Source organism: Macaca fascicularis, chromosome 9 (genome assembly GCF_037993035.2).
Source record: "Macaca fascicularis isolate 582-1 chromosome 9, T2T-MFA8v1.1".
Taxonomy (NCBI): Eukaryota; Metazoa; Chordata; class Mammalia; order Primates; family Cercopithecidae; genus Macaca; species Macaca fascicularis.
The window spans coordinates 45519434-45546793 of record NC_088383.1 but is presented as its reverse complement, the minus strand read 5'-3'; positions in this window follow the sequence as shown (position 1 = coordinate 45546793).

The window sequence follows — 27360 nt, the reverse complement described above, 5'->3', positions numbered from 1 at the left end:
AAGTTTCTCAGAAAGCTTCTTTCCAGATTTCATCTGAGGATATTTCCTTTTTCACCGTAGCCCTCTTTGGGCTTCCAAATATCACTTTGCCAATTCCACAAGAACTGTCTTAGCGAAAGGCTTCTTGAGGGGAAAGCTGTAACTCTGTGAGATGATTTCACAGAACACAAAGAAGTTTCTCAGAAAGCTTCTTTCTCTCTGTTATCGGAGGATATTTCCTTTGGCCCTATAGTCTTCAAAGGGATCCGAAATATCTGTTCTCAGATTCCAAAGAAATAAGGCTAGCAAAGAGATCCACGAAATACACATGTAACTCTGTGAGATGAATTAACAGAACACTAAAGAGTTTCTCAGAAAGCTTCTTTCCAGATTTCATCTGAGGATATTTCCTTTTTTGCCATAGCCCTCTATGGGCTTCCAAATATCACTTTGCCAATTCCACAAGAACTGTCTTAGCGAAAGGTTTCTTGAGGGGTAAGCTGTAACTCTGTGAGATGATTTCACAGAACACAAAGAAGTTTCTCAGAAAGCTTCTTTCTCTTTGTTATCGGAGCATATTTCCTTTGGCCCTATTGTCTTCAAAGGGATCTGAAATATCTGTTCTCAGATACCTCAGAAATAAGGCTAGAAAAGAGATCCACGAAATACACATGTAACTCTGTGAGATGAATTAACAGAACGCTAAGCAGTTCCTCAGAAAGCTTCTTTCCAGATTTCATCTGAGGATATTTCCTTTTTAACCATAGCCCTCTATAGGCTTCCAAATATCACTTTGCCAATTCCACAAGAACTGTCTTAGCGAAAGGCTTCTTGAGGGGAAAGCTGTAACTCTGTGAGTTGATTTCACAGAACACAAAGAAGTTTCTCAGAAAGCTTCTTTCTCTTTGTTATCGGAGGATATTTCCTTTGGCCGTATAGTCTTCAATGGGATCCGAAATACCTGTTCTCACATTCCGCAGAAATGAGGCAAGCAAAGAGATCCACGAAATACAGATGTAACTCTGTGAGATGAATTAACAGAACACTAAGCAGTTTCTCAGAAATCTTCTTTCCAGATTTCATCTGAGGAGATTTCCTTTTTCACCATAGCCCTTTATGGGCTGCCAAATATCACTTTGCCAATTCCACAAGAACAGTCTTAGCGAAAGGCTTCTTGAGGGGAAAGCTGTAACTCTGTGAGATGATTTCACAGAACACAAAGAAGTTTCTCTGAAAGCTTCTCTCTCCTTGTTATCGGAGGATATTTCCCTTGGCCCTAGAGTCTTCAAAGGGATCCGAAATATCTGTTCTCAGATTCCTCAGAAATAAGGCTAAAAAAGAGATCCACGAAATACACATGTAACTCTGTGAGATGAATTAACAGAACACTAAGCAGTTTCTCAGAAAGCTTCTTTCCAGATTTCATCTGAGGATATTTCGTTTTTCAACGTACCCCTCTATGTGCTTCCAAATACCACTTTGCCAATTCCACAGGAAGTGTCTTAGCGAAAGGCTTCTTGAGGGGAAAGCTGTAACACTGTGAGATGATTTCACAGAACACAAAGAAGTTTCTCAGAATGGTTCTTTCTCTTTGTTTTCGGAGGATATTTCCTTTGGCCCTATAGTCTTCAAAGGGATCCGAAATATCTGTTCTCAGATTCCACAGAAATAAGGCTAGAAAAGAGATCCACGAAATACACATGTAACTCTGTGAGATGAATTAACAGAACACTAAGCAGTTTCCCAGAAAACTTCTTTCCAGATTTCATCTGAGGATATTTCCTTTTTCAACATAGCCCTCAAAGGGCTTCCAAATATCACTTTGCCAATTCCACAGGAACTGTCTTAGCGAAAGGCTTCTGGAGGGGAAAGCTGTAACTCTGTGAGATGATTTCACAGAACAGAAAGCAGTTTCTCAGAAAGCTTCTTTCTCTTTGTTATCGGAGGATATTTCCTTTGGCCCTATAGTCTTCAAAGGGATCCGATATATCTGTTCTCAGATTCCACAGAAATAAGGCTAGCAAAGAGATCCACGAAATACACATGTAACTCTGTGAGATGAATTAACAGAACACTAAGCAGTTTCACAGAAAGCTTCTTTCCAGATTTCATCTGAGGATATTTCCTTTTTTGCCATAGCCCTCTATGGGCTTCCAAATATCACTTTGCCAATTCCACAAGAACTGTCTTAGCGAAAGGTTTCTTGAGGGGTAAGCTGTAACTCTGTGAGATGATTTCACAGAACACAAAGAAGTTTCTCAGAAAGCTTCTTTCTCTTTGTTATCGGAGCATATTTCCTTTGGCCCTATTGTCTTCAAAGGGATCTGAAATATCTGTTCTCAGATTCCTCAGAAATAAGGCTAGAAAAGAGATCAACGAAATACACATGTAACTCTGTGAGATGAATAAACAGAACACTAAGCAGATTCTCAGAAAGCTTCTTTCCAGATTTCATCTGAGGATATTTCCTTTTTCACCAAAGCCCTCTAAGGGATTCCAAATATCACTTTGCCAATTCCACAAGAACTGTCTTAGCGAAAGACTTCTTGAGGAGAAAGCTGTAACTCTGTGAGATGATTTCACAGAACACAAAGAAGTTTATCAGAAAGCTTCTTTCTCTTTGTTATCGGAGGATATTTCCTTTGGCCCTAGAGTCTTCAAAGGGATCCGAAATATCTGTTCTCAGATTCCACAGAAATTTGGCTAGCAAAGAGATCCACGAAATACACATGTCACTCTGTGAGATGAATTAACCGAACACTAAGCAGTTTCTCAGAAAGCTTCTTTCCAGATTTCATCTGAGGATATTTCCTTTTTCACCATAGCCCTCTAAGGGCTTCCAAATACCACTTTGCCAATTCCACAGGAAGTGTCTTAGCGAAAGGCTTCTTGAGGGGAAAGCTGTAACTCTGTGAGATGATTTCACAGAACACAAAGAAGTTTCTCAGAAAGGTTCTTTCTCTTTGTTATCGGAGGATATTTCCTTTGGCCCTATAGTCTTCAAAGGGATCCGAAATATCTGTTCTCAGATTCCACAGAAATAAGGCTAGAAAAGAGATCCACGAAATACACATGTAACTCTGTGAGATGAATTAACAGAACACTAAGCAGTTTCTCAGAAAACTTCTTTCCAGATTTCATCTGAGGATATTTCCTTTTTCAACATAGCCCTCTACGGGCTTCCAAATATCACTTTGCCAATTCCACTGGAACTGTCTTAGCGAAAGGCTTGTTGAGGGGAAAGCTGTAACTCTGTGAGATGATTTCACAGAACACAAAGAAGTTTCTCAGAAAGCTTCTTTCTCTTTGTTATCGGAGGATATTTCCTTTGGCCCTATAGTCTTCAAAGGGATCCGAAATATCTGTACTCAGATTCCACAGAAATGAGGCTAGCAAAGAGATTCACGAAATACACATGTAACTCTGTGAGGTGAATTAGCAGAACACTAAGCAGTTTCTCAGAAAGCTTCTTTCCAGATTTCATCTGAGGATATTTCCTTTTTCACCGTAGCCCTCTTTGGGCTTCCAAATATCACTTTGCCAATTCCACAAGAACTGTCTTCGCGAAAGGCTTCTTGAGGGGAAAGCTGTAACTCTGTGAGATGATTTCACAGAACACAAAGAAGTTTCTCAGAAAGCTTCTTTCTCTCTGTTATCGGAGGATATTTCCTTTGGCCCTATAGTCTTCAAAGGGATCCGAAGTATCTGTTCTCAGATTCCAAAGAAATAAGGCTAGCAAAGAGATCCACGAAATACACATGTAACTCTGTGAAATGAATTAACAGAACACTAAAGAGTTTCTCAGAAAGCTTCTTTCCAGATTTCATCTGAGGATATTTCCTTTTTTGCCATAGCCCTCTATGGGCTTCCAAATATCACTTTGCCAATTCCACAAGAACTGTCTTAGCGAAAGGTTTCTTGAGGGGTAAGCTGTAACTCTGTGAGATGATTTCACAGAACACAAAGAAGTTTCTCAGAAAGCTTCTTTCTCTTTGTTATCGGAGCATATTTCCTTTGGCCCTATTGTCTTCAAAGGGATCTGAAATATCTGTTCTCAGATTCCTCAGAAATAAGGCTAGAAAAGAGATCCACGAAATACACATGTAACTCTGTGAGATGAATTAACAGAACGCTAAGCAGTTCCTCAGAAAGCTTCTTTCCAGATTTCATCTGAGGATATTTCCTTTTTAACCATAGCCCTCTATAGGCTTCCAAATATCACTTTGCCAATTCCACAAGAACTGTCTTAGCGAAAGGCTTCTTGAGGGGAAAGCTGTAACTCTGTGAGTTGATTTCACAGAACACAAAGAAGTTTCTCAGAAAGCTTCTTTCTCTTTGTTATCGGAGGATATTTCCTTTGGCCGTATAGTCTTCAATGGGATCCGAAATACCTGTTCTCATATTCCGCAGAAATGAGGCAAGCAAAGAGATCCACGAAATACAGATGTAACTCTGTGAGATGAATTAACAGAACACTAAGCAGTTTCTCAGAAATCTTCTTTCCAGATTTCAACTGAGGAGATTTCCTTTTTCACCATAGCCCTTTATGGGCTGCCAAATATCACTTTGCCAATTCCACAAGAACAGTCTTAGCGAAAGGCTTCTTGAGGGGAAAGCTGTAACTCTGTGAGATGATTTCACAGAACACAAAGAAGTTTCTCTGAAAGCTTCTCTCTCCTTGTTATCGGAGGATATTTCCCTTGGCCCTAGAGTCTTCAAAGGGATCCGAAATATCTGTTCTCAGATTCCTCAGAAATAAGGCTAAAAAAGAGATCCACGAAATACACATGTAACTCTGTGAGATGAATTAACAGAACACTAAGCAGTTTCTCAGAAAGCTTCTTTCCAGATTTCATCTGAGGATATTTCGTTTTTCAACGTACCCCTCTATGTGCTTCCAAATACCACTTTGCCAATTCCACAGGAAGTGTCTTAGCGAAAGGCTTCTTGAGGGGAAAGCTGTAACACTGTGAGATGATTTCACAGAACACAAAGAAGTTTCTCAGAATGGTTCTTTCTCTTTGTTTTCGGAGGATATTTCCTTTGGCCCTATAGTCTTCAAAGGGATCCGAAATATCTGTTCTCAGATTCCACAGAAATAAGGCTAGAAAAGAGATCCACGAAATACACATGTAACTCTGTGAGATGAATTAACAGAACACTAAGCAGTTTCCCAGAAAACTTCTTTCCAGATTTCATCTGAGGATATTTCCTTTTTCAACATAGCCCTCAAAGGGCTTCCAAATATCACTTTGCCAATTCCACAGGAACTGTCTTAGCGAAAGGCTTCTGGAGCGGAAAGCTGTAACTCTGTGAGATGATTTCACAGAACAGAAAGCAGTTTCTCAGAAAGCTTCTTTCTCTTTGTTATCGGAGGATATTTCCTTTGGCCCTATAGTCTTCAAAGGGATCCGATATATCTGTTCTCAGATTCCACAGAAATAAGGCTAGCAAAGAGATCCACGAAATACACATGTAACTCTGTGAGATGAATTAACAGAACACTAAGCAGTTTCACAGAAAGCTTCTTTCCAGATTTCATCTGAGGATATTTCCTTTTTTGCCGTAGCCCTCTATGGGCTTCCAAATATCACTTTGCCAATTCCACAAGAACTGTCTTAGCGAAAGGTTTCTTGAGGGGTAAGCTGTAACTCTGTGAGATGATTTCACAGAACACAAAGAAGTTTCTCAGAAAGCTTCTTTCTCTTTGTTATCGGAGCATATTTCCTTTGGCCCTATTGTCTTCAAAGGGATCTGAAATATCTGTTCTCAGATTCCTCAGAAATAAGGCTAGAAAAGAGATCAACGAAATACACATGTAACTCTGTGAGATGAATAAACAGAACACTAAGCAGATTCTCAGAAAGCTTCTTTCCAGATTTCATCTGAGGATATTTCCTTTTTCACCAAAGCCCTCTAAGGGATTCCAAATATCACTTTGCCAATTCCACAAGAACTGTCTTAGCGAAAGACTTCTTGAGGAGAAAGCTGTAACTCTGTGAGATGATTTCACAGAACACAAAGAAGTTTATCAGAAAGCTTCTTTCTCTTTGTTATCGGAGGATATTTCCTTTGGCCCTAGAGTCTTCAAAGGGATCCGAAATATCTGTTCTCAGATTCCACAGAAATTTGGCTAGCAAAGAGATCCACGAAATACACATGTCACTCTGTGAGATGAATTAACCGAACACTAAGCAGTTTCTCAGAAAGCTTCTTTCCAGATTTCATCTGAGGATATTTCCTTTTTCACCATAGCCCTCTAAGGGCTTCCAAATACCACTTTGCCAATTCCACAGGAAGTGTCTTAGCGAAAGGCTTGTTGAGGGGAAAGCTGTAACTCTGTGAGATGATTTCACAGAACACAAAGAAGTTTCTCAGAAAGCTTCTTTCTCTTTGTTATCGGAGGATATTTCCTTTGGCCCTATAGTCTTCAAAGGGATCCGAAATATCTGTACTCAGATTCCACAGAAATGAGGCTAGCAAAGAGATTCACGAAATACACATGTAACTCTGTGAGATGAATTAACAGAACACTAAGCAGTTTCTCAGAAAGCTTCTTTCCAGATTTCATCTGAGGATATTTCCTTTTTCACCGTAGCCCTCTTTGGGCTTCCAAATATCACTTTGCCAATTCCACAAGAACTGTCTTAGCGAAAGGCTTCTTGAGGGGAAAGCTGTAACTCTGTGAGATGATTTCACAGAACACAAAGAAGTTTCTCAGAAAGCTTCTTTCTCTCTGTTATCGGAGGATATTTCCTTTGGCCCTATAGTCTTCAAAGGGATCCGAAATATCTGTTCTCAGATTCCAAAGAAATAAGGCTAGCAAAGAGATCCACGAAATACACATGTAACTCTGTGAGATGAATTAACAGAACACTAAAGAGTTTCTCAGAAAGCTTCTTTCCAGATTTCATCTGAGGATATTTCCTTTTTTGCCATAGCCCTCTATGGGCTTCCAAATATCACTTTGCCAATTCCACAAGAACTGTCTTAGCGAAAGGTTTCTTGAGGGGTAAGCTGTAACTCTGTGAGATGATTTCTCAGAACACAAAGAAGTTTCTCAGGAAGCTTCTTTCTCTTTGTTATCGGAGCATATTTCCTTTGGCCCTATTGTCTTCAAAGGGATCTGAAATATCTGTTCTCAGATTCCTCAGAAATAAGGCTAGAAAAGAGATCCACGAAATACACATGTAACTCTGTGAGATGAATTAACAGAACGCTAAGCAGTTCCTCAGAAAGCTTCTTTCCAGATTTCATCTGAGGATATTTCCTTTTTAACCATAGCCCTCTATGGGCTTCCAAATATCACTTTGCCAATTCCACAAGAACTGTCTTAGCGAAAGGCTTCTTGAGGGGAAAGCTGTAACTCTGTGAGTTGATTTCACAGAACACAAAGAAGTTTCTCAGAAAGCTTCTTTCTCTTTGTTATCGGAGGATATTTCCTTTGGCCGTATAGTCTTCAATGGGATCCGAAATACCTGTTCTCACATTCCGCAGAAATGAGGCAAGCAAAGAGATCCACGAAATACAGATGTAACTCTGTGAGATGAATTAACAGAACACTAAGCAGTTTCTCAGAAATCTTCTTTCCAGATTTCATCTGAGGAGATTTCCTTTTTCACCATAGCCCTTTATGGGCTTCCAAATATCACTTTGCCAATTCCACAAGAACAGTCTTAGCGAAAGGCTTCTTGAGGGGAAAGCTGTAACTCTGTGAGATGATTTCACAGAACACAAAGAAGTTTCTCTGAAAGCTTCTCTCTCCTTGTTATCGGAGGATATTTCCCTTGGCCCTAGAGTCTTCAAAGGGATCCGAAATATCTGTTCTCAGATTCCTCAGAAATAAGGCTAGAAAAGAGATCCACGACATACACATGTAACTCTATGAGATGAATTAACAGAACACTAAGCAGTTTCTCTGAAAGCTTCTTTCCAGATTTCATCTGAGGATATTTCCTTTTTCAACGTACCCCTCTATGGGCTTCAAAATACCACTTTGCCAATTCCACAGGAAGTGTCTTAGCGAAAGGCTTCTTGAGGGGAAAGCTGTAACACTGTGAGATGATTTCACAGAACACAAAGAAGTTTCTCAGAAAGGTTCTTTCTCTTTGTTTTCGGAGGATATTTCCTTTGGCCCTATAGTCTTCAAAGGGTTCCGAAATATCTGTTCTCAGATTCCACAGAAATAAGGCTAGAAAAGAGATCCACGAAATACACATGTAACTCTGTGAGATGAATTAACAGAACACTAAGCAGTTTCCCAGAAAACTTCTTTCCAGATTTCATCTGAGGATATTTCCTTTTTCAACATAGCCCTCAAAGGGCTTCCAAATATCACTTTGCCAATTCCACAGGAACTGTCTTAGCGAAAGGCTTCTGGAGGGGAAAGCTGTAACTCTGTGAGATGATTTCACAGAACAGAAAGCAGTTTCTCAGAAAGCTTCTTTCTCTTTGTTATCGGAGGATATTTCCTTTGGCCCTATAGTCTTCAAAGGGATCCGATATATCTGTTCCCAGATTCCACAGAAATAAGGCTAGCAAAGAGATCCACGAAATACACATGTAACTCTGTGAGATGAATTAACAGAACACTAAGCAGTTTCACAGAAAGCTTCTTTCCAGATTTCATCTGAGGATATTTCCTTTTTTGCCATAGCCCTCTATGGGCTTCCAAATATCACTTTGCCAATTCCACAAGAACTGTCTTAGCGAAAGGTTTCTTGAGGGGTAAGCTGTAACTCTGTGAGATGATTTCACAGAACACAAAGAAGTTTCTCAGACAGCTTCTTTCTCTTTGTTATCGGAGCATATTTCCTTTGGCCCTATTGTCTTCAAGGGGATCTGAAATATCTGTTCTCAGATTCCTCAGAAATAAGGCTAGAAAAGAGATCCACGAAATACACATGTAACTCTGTGAGATGAATTAACAGAACGCTAAGCAGTTCCTCAGAAAGCTTCTTTCCAGATTTCATCTGAGGATATTTCCTTTTTAACCATAGCCCTCTATGGGCTTCCAAATATCACTTTGCCAATTCCACAAGAACTGTCTTAGCGAAAGGCTTCTTGAGGGGAAAGCTGTAACTCTGTGAGTTGATTTCACAGAACACAAAGAAGTTTCACAGGAAGCTTCTTTCTCTTTGTTATCGGAGGATATTTCCTTTGGCCGTATAGTCTTCAATGGGATCCGAAATACCTGTTCTCACATTCCGCAGAAATGAGGCAAGCAAAGAGATCCACGAAATACAGATGTAACTCTGTGAGATGAATTAACAGAACACTAAGCAGTTTCTCAGAAATCTTCTTTCCAGATTTCATCTGAGGAGATTTCCTTTTTCACCATAGCCGTTTATGGGCTTCCAAATATCACTTTGCCAATTCCACAAGAACAGTCTTAGCGAAAGGCTTCTTGAGGGGAAAGCTGTAACTCTGTGAGATGATTTCACAGAACACAAAGAAGTTTCTCTGAAAGCTTCTCTCTCCTTGTTATCGGAGGATATTTCCCTTGGCCCTAGAGTCTTCAAAGGGATCCGAAATATCTGTTCTCAGATTCCTCAGAAATAAGGCTAGAAAAGAGATCCACGACATACACATGTAACTCTATGAGATGAATTAACAGAACACTAAGCAGTTTCTCTGAAAGCTTCTTTCCAGATTTCATCTGAGGATATTTTCTTTTTCAACGTACCCCTCTATGGGCTTCCAAATACCACTTTGCCAATTCCACAGGAAGTGTCTTAGCGAAAGGCTTCTTGAGGGGAAAGCTGTAAAACTGTGAGATGATTTCACAGAACACAAAGAAGTTTCTCAGAAAGGTTCTTTCTCTTTGTTTTCGGAGGATATTTCCTTTGGCCCTATAGTCTTCAAAGGGATCCGAAATATCTGTTCTCAGATTCCACAGAAATAAGGCTAGAAAAGAGATCCACGAAATACACATGTAACTCTGTGAGGTGAATTAACAGAACACTAAGCAGTTTCCCAGAAAACATCTTTCCAGATTTCATCTGAGGATATTTCCTTTTTCAACATAGCCCTCAAAGGGCTTCCAAATATCACTTTGCGAATTCCACAGGAACTGTCTTAGCGAAAGGCTTCTGGAGGGGAAAGCTGTAACTCTGTGAGATGATTTCACAGAACAGAAAGCAGTTTCTCAGAAAGCTTCTTTCTCTTTGTTATCGGAGGATATTTCCTTTGGCCCTATAGTCTTCAAAGGGATCCGATATATCTGTTCCCAGATTCCACAGAAATAAGGCTAGCAAAGAGATCCACGAAATACACATGTAACTCTGTGAGATGAATTAACAGAACACTAAGCAGTTTCACAGAAAGCTTCTTTCCAGATTTCATCTGAGGATATTTCCTTTTTTGCCATAGCCCTCTATGGGCTTCCAAATATCCCTTTGCCAATTCCACAAGAACTGTCTTAGCGAAAGGTTTCTTGAGGGGTAAGCTGTAACTCTGTGACATGATTTCACAGAACACAAAGAAGTTTCTCAGAAAGCTTCTTTCTCTTTGTTATCGGAGCATATTTCCTTTGGCCCTATTGTCTTCAAGGGGATCTGAAATATCTGTTCTCAGATTCCTCAGAAATAAGGCTAGAAAAGAGATCCACGAAATACACATGTAACTCTGTGAGATGAATTAACAGAACGCTAAGCAGTTCCTCAGAAAGCTTCTTTCCAGATTTCATCTGAGGATATTTCCTTTTTCACCATAGCCCTTTCCTGGCTTCCAAATATCACTTTGCCAATTCCACAGGAACTGTCTTAGTGAAAGGCTTCTTGAGGGGAAAGCTGTAACTCTTTGAGATGATTGCACAGAACACAAAGAAGTTTCTCAGACAGCTTCTTTCTCTTTTTTATCGTAGGTTATTTCCTTTGGCCCTATAGTCTTCAAAGGGATCCGAAATATCTCTTCTCAGATTCTACAGAAATAAGGCTAGCAAAGAGATCCACGAAATACACATGTAACTCTGTGAGATGAATTAACAGAACACTTAGCAGTTTCTCAGAAAGCTTCTTTCCAGATTTCATCTTAGGATATTTCGTTTTTCACCAGAGCCCTCTATGGGTTTCCAAATATCACTTTGCCATTCCACAAGAACTGTCTTAGCGAAAGGCTTCTTGAGGGGAAAGTTGTAACTCTGTGAGGTGATTTCACAGAACACAAAGAAGTTTCTCAGAAAGCTTCTTTCTCTTTTTTATCGGAGGATATTTCCTTTGACCCTAGAGTCTTCAAAGGGATCCGAAATATCTGTTCTCGGATTCCTCAGAAATAAGGCTAGAAAAGAGATCCACGAAATACACATGTAACTCTGTGAGATGAATTAACAAAACACTGAGCAGTTTCTCAGAAAGTTTCCTTCCAGATTTCATCTGAGGATATTTCCTTTTTCACCATAGCCCTCTAAGGGCTTCCAAATATCACTTTGCCAATTACACAGGAACTGTCTTAGAGAAAGGCTTCTTGAGGGGAAAGCTGTAACTCTGTGAGATGATTTCACAGAACACAAAGAAGTTTCTCAGAAAGCTTCTTTCTCTTTGTTATCGGAAGATATTTCCTTTGGCCCTATAGTCTTCAAAGGGATCCGAAATATCTGTACTCAGATTCCACAGAAATAAGGCTAGCAAAGAGATCCACGAAATACACATGTAACTCTGTGAGATGAATTAACAGAACACTAAGCAGTTTCTCAGACAGCTTCTTTGCAGATTTCATCTGAGGATATTTCCTTTTTCACAGTAGCCCTCTATGGGCTTGCAAATATCACTTTGCCAATTCCACAAGAACTGTCTTAGCGAAAGGCTTCTTGAGGGGAAAGCTGTAACTCTGTGAGATGATTTCACTGAACACAGAGAAGTTTCTCAGAAGGCTTCTTTCTCTTTGTTATCGGAGGATATTTCCATTGGCCCTAGGGTCTTCAAAAGGATCCGAAATATCTGTTCTCAGATTCCTCAGAAATAAGGCTAGAAAAGAGATATACGAAATACACATGTAACTCTGTGAGATGAATTAACAGAACGCTAAGCAGTTTCTCAGAAAGCTTCTTTCCAGATTTCATCTGAGGAGTTTGCCTTTTTCACCATAGCCCACTATGGGATTCAAATATCACTTTGCCAATTCCACAAGAACTGTCTTAGCGAAAGGCTTCTTAAAGGGAAAGCTGTAACTCTGTGAGATGATTTCACAGAACTTAAAGAAGTTTCTCAGAAAGCTTCTTTCTCTTTGTTATCAGAGGATATTTCCTTTGGCCCCATAGTCTTCAATGCGATCCGAAATATCGGTACTCAGATTCCACCGAAATAAGGCTAGCAAAGAGATCCACGAAATACACATGTAACTCTGTGCGATGAATTAACAGAACAATAAGCAGTTTCTCAGAAAGCTTCTCTCCAGATTTCATTTGAGGATATTTCCTTTTTCACCATAGCCCTCTACGGGCTTCCAAATATCACTTTGCGAATTCCACAAGAACTGTGTTAGCGATAGGCTTCTTGAGGGGAAAGCTGTAACTCTGTGAGATGATTTCACAGAACACAAAGAAGTTTCTCAGAAAGCTTCTTTCTCTTTGTTTTCGGAGGATATTTCCTTTGGCCCTATAGTCTTCAAAGGGATCCGAAATATCTGTTCTCAGATTCCACAGAAATAAGGCTAGCAAAGAGATCCACGAAATACACATGTAACACTGTGAGATGAATTAACAGAACACTAAGCAGTTTCTCAGAAAGCTTCTTTCCAGATTTCATCTGAGGATATTTCCTTTTTCACCAAAGCCCTCTAAGGGTATCCAAATATCACTTTGCCAATTCCACAAGAGCTGTCTTAGCGAAAGGCTTCTTGAGGAGAAAGCTGTAACTCTGTGAGATGATTTCACAGAACACCAAGAAGTTTATCAGAAAGCGTCTTTCTCTTTGTTATCGGAGGATATTTCCTTTCGCCCTATAGTCTTCAAAGGGATCCGAAATATCTGTTCTCTGATTCCACAGAAATGAGGCTACCAAAGAGATCCAGGAAATACACATGTAACTCTGTGAGGTGAATTAACAGAACACTAAGCAGTTTCTCAGAAAGCTTCTTTCCAGATTTCATGTGAGGATATTTCCTTTTTCACCATAGCCCTCTACGCGCTTCCAAATATCACTTCGCCAATTCCTCAAAAACTGTCTTAGCGAAAGTCTTCTTGAGGGGAAATCTGTAACTCTGGAGATGATTTCACAGAACACAAGGAAGTTTCTCAGAAAGCTTCTTTCTCTTTGTGATCGGAGGATATTTCCTTTGGCCCTATAGTCTTCAAAGGGATCCGAAATATCTGCTCTCAGATTCCAAAGAAATAATCCTAGCAAAGAGATCCACGACATACAGATGTAACTCTCTGAGATGAAGTAACAGAACACTAAGCAGTTTCTCAGAAAGCTTCTTCCAGATTTCATTTTGGATATTTCTTTTTCACCATATCCCTCTATTGGCTTCCAAATATCACTTTGCCAATTCCACAGGAACTGTCTTAGCGAAAGTCATCTTGAGGGGAAAGCTGTAACTCTGTGAGATGATTTCACAGAACACAAAGAAGTTTCTCAGAAAGCTTCTTTCTCTTTGTTATCGGAGGATATTTCTTTTGGCCCTATAGTCCTCAAAGGGATCCGAAATATCTGTTCTCAGATTCCACAGAAATAAGGCTAGCAAAGAGATCCACGATATACAAATGTAACTCTGTGAGATGAATTAACAGAACACTAAGCAGTTTCTCAGAAAGCTTCTTTCCAGATTTCATCTGAGGATATTTCCTTTTTCACCGTAGCCCTTTACTGGCTTCCAAATATCACTTTACCAATTCCACAGGAACTGTCTTAGCGAAAGGCTTTTTGAGGGGAAAGCTGTAGTTCTGTGAGATGATTTCACAGAACACAAAGAAGTTTCTCAGAAAGCTTCTTTCTCTTTGTTTTCAGAGGATATTTCCTTTGGCCCTATAGTCTTCAAAGGGATCCGAAATATCTGTTCTCAGATTCCACAGAAATAAGGCTAGCAAAGAGATCCACGAAATACACATGTAACACTGTGAGATGAATTAACAGAACACTAAGCAGTTTCTCAGAAAGCTTCTTTCCAGATTTCATCTGAGGATATTTCCTTTTTCACCAAAGCCCTCTAAGGGCTTCCAAATATCACTTTGCCAATTCCACAAGAGCTGTCTTGGCGAAAGGTTTCTTGAGGAGAAAGCTGTAACTCTGTGAGATGATTTCACAGAACACCAAGAAGTTTATCAGAAAGCGTCTTTCTCTTTGTTATCGGAGGATATTTCCTTTCGCCCTAGAGTCTTCAAAGGGATCCGAAATATCTGTTCTCAGATTCCACAGAAATGAGGCTACCAAAGAGATCCAGGAAATACACATGTAACTCTGTGAGGTGAATTAACAGAACACTAAGCAGTTACTCAGAAAGCTTCTTTCCAGATTTCATGTGAGGATATTTCCTTTTTCACCATAGCCCTCTACGCGCTTCCAAATATCACTTCGCCCATTCCTCAAAAACTGTCTTAGCGAAAGTCTTCTTGAGGGGAAATCTGTAACTCTGGAGATGATTTCACAGAACACAAGGAAGTTTCTCAGAAAGCTTCTTTCTCTTTGTGATCGGAGGATATTTCCTTTGGCCCTATAGTCTTCAAAGGGATCCGAAATATCTGCTCTCAGATTCCAAAGAAATAATCCTAGCAAAGAGATCCACGAAATACAGATGTAACTCTCTGAGATGAATTAACAGAACACTAAGCAGTTTCTCAGAAAGCTTCTTCCAGATTTCATTTTGGATATTTCCTTTTTCACCATATCCCTCTATTGGCTTCCAAATATCACTTTGCTAATTCTTCAGGAACTGTCTTAGCGAAAGTCATCTTGAGGGGAAAGCTGTAACTCTGTGAGATGATTTCACAGAACACCAAGAAGTTTATCAGAAAGAGTCTTTCTCTTTGTTATCAGAGGATATTTCCTTTCGCCCTATAGTCTTCAAAGGGATCCGAAATATCTGTTCTCAGATTCCACAGAAATGAGGCTACCAAAGAGATCCACGAAGTACACATGTAACACTGTGAGGTGAATTAACAGAACACTAAGCAGTTTCTCAGAAAGCTTCTTTCCAGATTTCATGTGAGGATATTTCCTTTTTCACCATAGCCCTCTACGCGCTTCCAAATATCACTTCGCCAATTCCTCAAAAACTGTCTTAGCGAAAGTCTTCTTGAGGGGAAATCTGTAAATCTGGAGATGATTTCACAGAACACAAGGAAGTTTCTCAGAAAGCTTCTTTCTCTTTGTGATCGGAGGATATTTCCTTTGGCCCTTTAGTCTTCAAAGGGATCCGAAATATCTGCTCTCAGATTCCAAAGAAATAATCCTAGCAAAGAGATCCACGAAATACAGATGTAATTCTCTGAGATGAATTAACAGAACACTAAGCAGTTTCTCACAAAGCTTCTTTCCAGATTTCATCTGAGGATATTTCCTTTTTCACCATAGCCCTCTACTGGCTCCAAATATCACTTAGCCAAATCCACAGGAACTGTCTTAGCGAAACCCTTCTTGAGGGGAAAGCTGTAACTCTGTGAGATGATTTCACTGAACACAAAGAAGTTTCTAAGAAAGCTTCTTTCTCTTTGTTATCGGAGGATATTTCCTTTGGCCCTAGAGTCTTCAAAGAGATCCGAAATATCAGTTCTCAGATTCCTGAGAAATAAGGCTAGAAAAGAGATATACGAAATACACATGTAACTCTGTGAGATGAATTAACAGAACACTAAGCAGTTTCTCAGAAAGCTTCTTCCAGATTTCATCTTTGGATATTTCCTTTTTCACCATATCCCTCTATTGGCTTCCAAAGATCACTTTGCCAATTCCACAGGAACTGTCTTAGCGAAAGTCATCTTGAGGGGAAAGCTGCAACTCTGTGAGATGATTTCACAGAACACAAAGAAGTTTCTCAGAAAGCTTCTTTCTCTTTGTTATCGGAGGATATTTCTTTTGGCCCTATAGTCCTCAAAGGGATCCGAAATATCTGTTCTCAGATTACACAGAAATAAGGCTAGCAAAGAGATCCACGATATACACATGTAACTCTGTGAGATGAATTAAGAGAACACTAAGCAGTTTCTCAGAAAGCTTCTTTCCAGATTTCATCTGAGGATATTTCCTTTTTCACCGTAGCCCTTTACTGGCTTCCAAATATCACTTTACCAATTCCACAGGAACTGTCTTAGCGAAAGGCTTTTTGAGGGGAAAGCTGTAATTCTGTGAGATGATTTCACAGAACACAAAGAAGTTTCTCAGAAAGTTTCTTTCTCTTTGTTATCGGAGGATATTTCCTTTGGCCCTAGAGTCTTCAAAGGGATCCGAAATATCTGTTCTCAGATTCGTCAGAAATAAGGCTAGAAAATAGATCCACGAAATACACATGTAACTCTGTGAGATGAATTAACAGAACACTAAGCAGTTTCTCAGAAAGCTTCTTTCCAGATTTCATCTGAGGATATTTCCTTTTTCACCATAGCCCTCTATGGGCTTCCAAATATCACTTTACCAATTCCACAGGAACTGTCTTAGCGAAAGGCTTCTTGAGGCGAAAGCTGTATCTCTGTGAGATGATTTCACAGAGCACAAAGAAGTTTCTCAGAGAGCTTCTTTCTCTTTGTTTTCAGAGGATATTTCCTTTGGCCCTATAGTCTTCAAAGGGATCCGAAATATCTGTTCTCAGATTCCACACAAATAAGGCTAGCTAAGAGATGCACGAAATACACATGTAACTCTGCGAGATGAATTAACAGAACACTAAGCAGTTTCTCAGAAAGCTTCTTTCCAGATTTCATCTGAGGATATTTCCTTTTTCACCATAGCCCTCTACGGGCTTCCAAATATCACTTTGCCAATTCCACAAGAGCTGTCTTAGCGAAAGGCTTCTTGAGGAGAAAGCTGTAACTCTGTGAGATGATTTCACAGAACACCAAGAAGTTTATCAGAAAGCGTCTTTCTCTTTGTTATCGGAGGATATTTCCTTTCGCCCTATAGTCTTCAAAGGGATCCGAAATATCTGTTCTCAGATTCCACAGAAATAAGGCTTCCAAAGAGATCCAGGAAATACACATGTAACTCTGTGAGGTGAATTAACAGAACACTAAGCAGTTTCTCAGAAAGCTTTTTTCCAGATTTCATGTGAGGATATTTCCTTTTTCACCATAGCCCACTACGCGCTTCCAAATATCACTTCGCCAATTCCTCAAAAACTGTCTTAGCGAAAGTCTTCTTGAGGGGAAATCTGTAACTCTGGAGATGATTTCACAGAACACAAGGAAGTTTCTCAGAAAGCTTCTTTCTCTTTGTGATCGGAGGATATTTCCTTTGGCCCTATAGTCTTCAAAGGGATCCGAAATATCTGCTCTCAGATTCCAAAGAAATAATCCTAGCAAAGAGATCCACGAAATATAGATGTAACTCTCTGAGATGAATTAACAGAACACTAAGCAGTTTCTCAGAAAGCTTCTTCCAGTTTTCATTTTGGATATTTCCTTTTTCACCATATCCCTCTAATGGCTTCCAAATATCACTTTGCCAATTCCTCAGGAACTGTCTTAGCGAAAGTCATCTTGAGGGGAAAGCTGTAACTCTGTGAGATGATTTCACAGAACACAAAGAAGTTTCTCAGAAAGCTTCTTTCTCTTTGTTATAGGAGGATATTTCTTTTGGCCCTATAGTCCTCAAAGGGATCCGAAATATCTGTTCTCAGATTCCACAGAAATAAGGCTAGCAAAGAGATCCACGAAATACACATGTAACACTGTGAGATGAATTAACAGAACACTAAGCAGTTTCTCAGAAAGCTTCTTTCCAGATTTCATCTGAGGATATTTCCTTTTTCACCAAAGCCCTCTAAGGGCTTCCAAATATCACTGTGCCAATTCCACAAGAACTGTCTTAGCGAAAGGCTTCTTGAGGAGAAAGCTGTAACTCTGTGAGATGATTTCACAGAACACCAAGAAGTTTATCAGAAAGAATCTTTCTCTTTGTTATCGGAGGATATTTCCTTTCGCCCTATAGTCTTCAAAGGGATACGAAATATCTGTTCTCAGATTCCACAGAAATGAGGCTACCAAAGAGATCCACGAAATACACATGTAACTCTGTGAGGTGAATTAACAGAACACTAAGCAGTTTCTCAGAAAGCTTCTTTCCAGATTTCATGTGAGGATATTTCCTTTTTCACCATAGCCCTCTACGCGCTTCCAAATATCACTTCGCCAATTCCAAAAAAACTGTCTTAGCGAAAGTCTTCTTGAGGGGAAATCTGTAACTCTGGAGATGATTTCACAGAACACAAGGAAGTTTCTCAGAAAGCTTCTTTCTCTTTGTGATCGGAGGATATTTCCTTTGGCCCTTTAGTCTTCAAAGGGATCCGAAATATCTGCTCTCAGATTCCAAGGAAATAATCCTAGCAAAGAGATCCACGAAATACAGATGTAATTCTCTGAGATGAATTAACAGAACACTAAGCAGTTTCTCACAAAGCTTCTTTCGAGATTTCATCTGAGGATATTTCCTTTTTCACCATAGCCCTCTACTGGCTTCCAAATATCACTTTGCCAATTCCACAGGAACTGTCTTAGCGAAAGTCATCTTGAGGGGAAAGCTGCAACTCTGTGAGATGATTTCACAGAACACCAAGAAGTTTCTCAGAAAGCTTCTTTCTCTTTGTTATCGGAGTATATTTCTTTTGGCCCTATAGTCCTCAAAGGGATCCGAAATATCTGTTCTCAGATTACACAGAAATAAGGCTAGCAAAGAGATCCACGATATACACATGTAACTCTGTGAGATGAATTAACAGAACACTAAGCAGTTTCTCAGAAATCTTCTTTCCAGATTTCATCTGAGGATATTTCCTTTTTCACCGTAGCCCTTTACTGGCTTCCAAATATCTCTTTACCAATTCCACAGGAACTGTCTTAGCGAAAGGCTTTTTGAGGGGAAAGCTGTAATTCTGTGAGATGATTTCACAGAACACAAAGAAGTTTCTCAGAAAGTTTCTTTCTCTTTGTTATCGGAGGATATTTCCTTTGGCCCTAGAGTCTTCAAAGGGATCCGAAATATCTGTTCTCAGATTCGTCAGAAATAAGGCTAGAAAATAGATCCACGAAATAAACATGTAACTCTGTGAGATGAATTAACAGAACACTAAGCAGTTTCTCAGAAAGCTTCTTTCCAGATTTCATCTGAGGATATTTCCTTTTTCACCATAGCCCTCTATGGGCTTCCAAATATCACTTTACCAATTCCACAGGAACTGTCTTAGCGAAAGGCTTCTTGAGGCGAAAGCTGTATCTCTGTGAGATGATTTCACAGAGCACAAAGAAGTTTCTCAGAGAGCTTCTTTCTCTTTGTTTTCAGAGGATATTTCCTTTGGCCCTATACTCTTCAAAGGTATCCGAAATATCTGTTCTCAGATTCCACACAAATAAGGCTAGCAAAGAGATGCACGAAATACACATGTAACTCTGTGAGATGAATTAACAGAACACTAAGCAGTTTCTCAGAAAGCTTCTTTCCAGATTTCATCTGAGGATATTTCCTTTTTCACCATAGCCCTCTACGGGCTTCCAAATATCACTTTGCCAATTCCACAAGAACTGTCTTAGCGATAGGCTTCTTGAGGGGAAAGCTGTAACTCTGTGAGATGATTTCACAGAACACAAAGAAGTTTCTCAGAAAGCTTCTTTCTCTTTGTTTTCGGAGGATATTTCCTTTGGCCCTATAGTCTTCAAAGGGATCTGAAATATCTGTTCTCAGATTCCACAGAAATAAGGCTAGCAAAGAGATCCACGAAATACACATGTAACACTGTGAGATGAATTAACAGAACACTAAGCAGTTTCTCAGAAAGCTTCTTTCCAGATTTCATCTGAGGATATTTCCTTTTTCACCAAAGCCCTCTAAGGGCTTCCAAATATCACTTTGCCAATTCCACAAGAGCTGTCTTAGCGAAAGGCTTCTTGAGGAGAAAGCTGTAACTCTGTGAGATGATTTCACAGAACACCAAGAAGTTTATCAGAAAGAGTCTTTCTCTTTGTTATCGGAGGATATTTCCTTTCGCCCTATAGTCTTCAAAGAGATCCGAAATATCTGTTCTCAGATTCCACAGAAATGAGGCTACGAAAGAGATCCACGAAATACACATGTAACTCTGTGAGGTGAATTAACAGAACACTAAGCAGTTTCTCAGAAAGCTTCTTTCCAGATTTCATGTGAGGATATTTCCTTTTTCACCATAGCCCTCTACGCGCTTCCAAATATCACTTCGCCAATTCCTCAAAAACTGTCTTAGCGAAAGTCCTCTTGAGAGGAAATCTGTAACTCTGGAGATGATTTCACAGAACACAAGGAAGTTTCTCAGAAAGCTTCTTTCTCTTTGTGATCGGAGGATATTTCCTTTGGCCCTATAGTCTTCAAAGGGATCCGAAATATCTGCTCTCAGATTCCAAAGCAATAATCCTAGCAAAGAGATCCACGAAATACAGATGTAACTCTCTGAGATGAATTAACAGAACACTAAGCAGTTTCTCAGAAAGCTTCTTCCAGATTTCATTTTGGATATTTCCTTTTTCACCATATCCCTCTATTGTCTTCCAAATATCACTTTGCCAATTCCTCAGGAACTGTCTTAGCGAAAGTCATCTTGAGGGGAAAGCTGTAACTCTGTGAGATGATTTCACAGAACACAAAGAAGTTTCTCAGAAAGCTTCTTTCTCTTTGTTATCGGAGGATATTTCTTTTGGCCCTATAGTCCTCAAAGGGATCCGAAATATCTGTTCTCAGATTCCACAGAAATAAGGCTAGCAAAGAGATCCACGAAATACACATGTAACACTGTGAGATGAATTAACAGAACACTAAGCAGTTTCTCAGAAAGCTTCTTTCCAGATTTCATCTGAGGATATTTCCTTTTTCACCAAAGCCCTCTAAGGGCTTCCAAATATCACTTTGCCAATTCCACAAGAACTGTCTTAGCGAAAGGCTTCTTGAGGAGAAAGCTGTAACTCTGTGAGATGATTTCACAGAACACCAAGAAGTTTATCAGAAAGAGTCTTTCTCTTTGTTATCGGAGGATATTTCCTTTCGCCCTATAGTCTTCAAAGGGATACGAAATATCTGTTCTCAGATTCCACAGAAATGAGGCTACCAAAGAGATCCACGAAATACACATGTAACTCTGTGAGGTAAATTAACAGAACACTAAGCAGTTTCTCAGAAAGCTTCTTTCCAGATTTCATGTGAGGATATTTCCTTTTTCACCATAGCCCTCTACGCGCTTCCAAATATCACTTCGCCAATTCCTCAAAAACTGTCTTAGCGAAAGTCTTCTTGAGGGGAAATCTGTAACTCTGGAGATGATTTCACAGAACACAAGGAAGTTTCTCAGAAAGCTTCTTTCTCTTTGTGATCGGAGGATATTTCCTTTGGCCCTTTAGTCTTCAAAGGGATCCGAAATATCTGCTCTCAGATTCCAAAGAAATAATCCTAGCAAAGAGATCCACGAAATACAGATGTAATTCTCTGAGATGAATTAACAGAACACTAAGCAGTTTCTCACAAAGCTTCTTTCCAGATTTCATCTGAGGATATTTCCTTTTTCACCATAGCCCTCTACTGGCTTCCAAATATCACTTTGCCAATTCCACAGGAACTGTCTTAGCGAAAGGCTTCTTGAGGGGAAAGCTGTAACTCTGTGAGATGATTTCACTGAACACAAAGAAGTTTCTAAGAAAGCTTCTTTCTCTTTCTTATCGGAGGATATTTCCTTTGGCCCTAGAGTCTTCAAAGGGATCCGAAATATCAGTTCTCAGATTCCTGAGAAATAAGGCTAGAAAAGAGATATACGAAATACACATGTAACTCTCTGAGATGAATTAACGGAACACTAAGCAGTTTCTCAGAAAGCTTCTTCCAGATTTCATCTGAGGATATTTCCTTTTTCACCATATCCCTCTATTGGCTTCCAAAGATCACTTTGCCAATTCCACAGGAACTGTCTTAGCGAAAGTCATCTTGAGGGGAAAGCTGCAACTCTGTGAGATGATTTCACAGAACACAAAGAAGTTTCTCAGAAAGCTTCTTACTCTTTGTTATCGGAGGATATTTCTTTTGGCCCTATAGTCCTCAAAGGGATCCGAAATATCTGTTCTCAGATTACACAGAAATAAGGCTAGCAAAGAGATCCACGATATACACATGTAACTCTGTGAGATGAATTAACAGAACACTAAGCAGTTTCTCAGAAAGCTTCTTTCCAGATTTCATCTGAGGATATTTCCTTTTTCACCGTAGCCCTTTACTGGCTTCCAAATATCACTTTACCAATTCCAAAGGAACTGTCTTAGCGAAAGGCTTTTTGAGGGGAAAACTGTAATTCTGTGAGATGATTTCACAGAACACAAAGAAGTTTCCAGAAAGTTTCTTTCTCTTTGTTATCGGAGGATATTTCCTTTGGCCCTAGAGTCTTCAAAGGGATCCGAAATATCTGTTCTCAGATTCGTCAGAAATAAGGCTAGAAAATAGATCCACGAAATACACATGTAACTCTGTGAGATGAATTAACAGAACACTAAGCAGTTTCTCAGAAAGCTTCTTTCCAGATTTCATCTGAGGATATTTCCTTTTTCACCATAGCCCTCTATGGGCTTCCAAATATCACTTTACCAATTCCACAGGAACTGTCTTAGCGAAAGGCTTCTTGAGGCGAAAGCTGTATCTCTGTGAGATGATTTCACAGAGCACAAAGAAGTTTCTCAGAGAGCTTCTTTCTCTTTGTTTTCAGACGATATTTCCTTTGGCCCTATAGTCTTCAAAGGGATCCGAAATATCTGTTCTCAGATTCCACACAAATAAGGCTAGCAAAGAGATGCACGAAATACACATGTAACTCTGTGAGATGAATTAACAGAACACTAAGCAGTTTCTCAGAAAGCTTCTTTCCAGATTTCATCTGAGGATATTTCCTTTTTCATCACAGCCCTCTACGGGCTTCCAAATATCACTTTGCCAATTCCACAAGAACTGTCTTAGCGATAGGCTTCTTGAGGGGAAAGCTGTAACTCTGTGAGATGATTTCACAGAACACAAAGAAGTTTCTCAGAAAGCTTCTTTCTCTTTGTTTTCGGAGGATATTTCCTTTGGCCCTATAGTCTTCAAAGGGATCCGAAATATCTGTTCTCAGATTCCACAGAAATAAGGCTAGCAAAGAGATCCACGAAATACACATGTAACACTGTGAGATGAATTAACAGAACACTAAGAAGTTTCTCAGAAAGCTTCTTTCCAGATTTCATCTGAGGATATTTCCTTTTTCACCAAAGCCCTCTAAGGGCTTCCAAATATCACTTTGCCAATTCCACAAGAGCTGTCTTAGCGAAAGGCTTTTTGAGGAGAAAGCTGTAACTCTGTGAGATGATTTCACAGAACACCAAGAAGTTTATCAGAAAGCGTCTTTCTCTTTGTTATCGGAGGATATTTCCTTTCGCCCTATAGTCTTCAAAGGGATCCGAAATATCTGTTCTCAGATTCCACAGAAATGAGGCTACCAAAGAGATCCAGGAAATACACATGTAACTCTGTGAGGTGAATTAACAGAACACTAAGCAGTTTCTCAGAAAGCTTCTTTCCAGATTTCATGTGAGGATATTTCCTTTTTCACCATAGCCCTCTACGCGATTCCAAATATCACTTCGCCAATTCCTCAAAAACTGTCTTAGCGAAAGTCTTCTTGAGGGGAAATCTGTAACTCTGGAGATGATTTCACAGAACACAAGGAAGTTTCTCAGAAAGCTTCTTTCTCTTTGTGATCGGAGGATATTTCCTTTGGCCCTATAGTCTTCAAAGGGATCCGAAATATCTGCTCTCAGATTCCAAAGCAAAAATCCTAGCAAAGAGATCCACGAAATACAGATGTAACTCTCTGAGATGAATTAACAGAACACTAAGCAGTTTCTCAGAAAGCTTCTTCCAGATTTCATTTTGGATATTTCCTTTTTCACCATATCCCTCTATTGGCTTCCAAATATCACTTTGCCAATTCCTCAGGAACTGTCTTAGCGAAAGTCATCTTGAGGGGAAAGCTGTAACTCTGTGAGATGATTTCACAGAACACAAAGAAGTTTCTCAGAAAGCTTCTTTCTCTTTGTTATCGGAGGATATTTCTTTTGGCCCTATAGTCCTCAAAGGGATCCGAAATATCTGTTCTCAGATTCCACAGAAATAAGGCTAGCAAAGAGATCCACGAAATACACATGTAACACTGTGAGATGAATTAACAGAACACTAAGCAGTTTCTCAGAAAGCTTCTTTCCAGATTTCATCTGAGGATATTTCCTTTTTCACCAAAGCCCTCTAAGGGCTTCCAAATATCACCTTGGCAATTCCACAAGAACTGTCTTAGCGAAAGGCTTCTTGAGGAGAAAGCTGTAACTCTGTGAGATGATTTCACAGAACACCAAGAAGTTTATCAGAAAGAGTCTTTCTCTTTGTTATCGGAGGATATTTCCTTTGGCCCTAGAGTCTTCAAAGGGATCCGAAATATCAGTTCTCAGATTCCTGAGAAATAAGGCTAGAAAAGAGATATACGAAATACACATGTAACTCTGTGAGATGAATTAACAGAACACTAAGCAGTTTCTCAGAAAGCTTCTTCCAGATTTCATCTTTGGATATTTCCTTTTTCACCATATCCCTCTATTGGCTTCCAAAGATCACTTTGCCAATTCCACAGGAACTGTCTTAGCGAAAGTCATCTTGAGGGGAAAGCTGCAACTCTGTGAGATGATTTCACAGAACACAAACAAGTTTCTCAGAAAGCTTCTTTCTCTTTGTTATCGGAGGATATTTCTTTTGGCCCTATAGTCCTCAAAGGGATCCGAAATATCTGTTCTCAGATTACACAGAAATAAGGCTAGCAAAGAGATCCACGATATACACATGTAACTCTGTGAGATGAATTAACAGAACACTAAGCAGTTTCTCAGAAAGCTTCTTTCCAGTTTTAACTGAGGATATTTCCTTTTTCACCGTAGCCCTTTACTGGCTTCCAAATATCACTTTACCAATTCCACAGGAACTGTCTTAGCGAAAGGCTTTTTGAGGGGAAAGCTGTAATTCTGTGAGATGATTTCACAGAACACAAAGAAGTTTCTCAGAAAGTTTCTTTCTCTTTGTTATCGGAGGATATTTCCTTTGGCCCTAGAGTCTTCAAAGGGATCTGAAATATCTGTTCTCAGATTCGTCAGAAATAAGGCTAGAAAATAGATCCACGAAATACACATGTAACTCTGTGAGATGAATTAACAGAACACTAAGCAGTTTCTCAGAAAGCTTCTTTCCAGATTTCATCTGAGGATATTTCCTTTTTCACCATAGCCCTGTATGGGCTTCCAAATATCACTTTACCAATTCCACAGGAACTGTCTTAGCGAAAGGCTTTTTGAGGCGAAAGCTGTATCTCTGTGAGATGATTTCACAGAGCACAAAGAAGTTTCTCAGAGAGCTTCTTTCTCTTTGTTTTCAGAGGATATTTCCTTTGGCCCTATAGTCTTCAAAGGGATCCGAAATATCTGTTCTCAGATTCCACACAAATAAGGCTAGCAAAGAGATGCACGAAATACACATGTAACTCTGTGAGATGAATTAACAGAACACTAAGCAGTTTCTCAGAAAGCTTCTTTCCAGATTTCATCTGAGGATATTTCCTTTTTCACCATAGCCCTCTATGGGCTTCCAAATATCACTTTGCCAATTCCACAAGAACTGTCTTAGCGATAGGCTTCTTGAGGGGAAAGCTGTAACTCTGTGAGATGATTTCACAGAACACAAAGAAGTTTCTCAGAAAGCTTCTTTCTCTTTGTTTTCGGAGGATATTTCCTTTGGCCCTATAGTCTTCAAAGGGATCCGAAATATCTGTTCTCAGATTCCACAGAAATAAGGCTAGCAAAGAGATCCACGAAATACACATGTAACACTGTGAGATGAATTAACAGAACACTAAGCAGTTTCTCAGAAAGCTTATTTCCAGATTTCATCTGAGGATATTTCCTTTTTCACCAAAGCCCTCTAAGGGCTTCCAAATATCACTTTGCCAATTCCACAAGAGCTGTCTTAGCGAAAGGCTTCTTGAGGAGCAAGCTGTAACTCTGTGAGATGATTTCACAGAACACCAAGAAGTTTATCAGAAAGCGTCTTTCTCTTTGTTATCGGAGGATATTTCCTTTCGCCCTATAGTCTTCAAAGGGATCCGAAATATCTGTTCTCAGATTCCACAGAAATGAGGCTACCAAAGAGATCCAGGAAATACACATGTAACTCTGTGAGGTGAATTAACAGAACACTAAGCAGTTTCTCAGAAAGCTTCTTTCCAGATTTCATGTGAGGATATTTCCTTTTTCACCGTAGCCCTCTACGCGCTTCCAAATATCACTTCGCCAATTCCTCAAAAACTGTCTTAGCGAAAGTCTTCTTGAGGGGAAATCTGTAACTCTGGAGATGATTTCACAGAACACAAGGAAGTTTCTCAGAAAGCTTCTTTCTCTTTGTGATCGGAGGATATTTCCTTTGGCCCTATAGTCTTCAAAGGGATCCGAAATATCTGCTCTCAGATTCCAAAGAAATAATCCTAGCAAAGAGATCCACGAAATACAGATGTAACTCTCTGAGATGAATTAACAGAACACTAAGCAGTTTCTCAGAAAGCTTCTTCCAGATTTCATTTTGGATATTTCCTTTTTCACCATATCCCTCTATTGGCTTCCAAATATCACTTTGCCAATTCCACAGGAACTGTCTTAGCGAAAGTCATCTTGAGGGGAAAGCTGTAACTCTGTGAGATGATTTCACAGAACACAAAGAAGTTTCTCAGAAAGCTTCTTTCTCTTTGTTATCGGAGGATATTTCTTTTGGCCCTATAGTCCTCAAAGGGATCCGAAATATCTGTTCTCAGACTCCACAGAAATAAGTCTAGCAAAGAGATCCACGATATACAAATGTAACTCTGTGAGATGAATTAACAGAACACTAAGCAGTTTCTCAGAAAGCTTCTTTCCAGATTTCATCTGAGGATATTTCCTTTTTCACCGTAGCCCTTTACTGGCTTCCAAATATCACTTTACCAATTCCACAGGAACTGTCTTAGCGAAAGGCTTTTTGAGGGGAAAGCTGTAATTCTGTGAGATGATTTCACAGAACACAAAGAAGTTTCTCAGAAAGCTTCTTTCTCTTTGTTATCGGAGGATATTTCCTTTGGCCCTATAGTCTTCAAAGGGATCCGAAATATCTGTTCTCAGATTCCACACAAATAAGGCTAGCAAAGAGA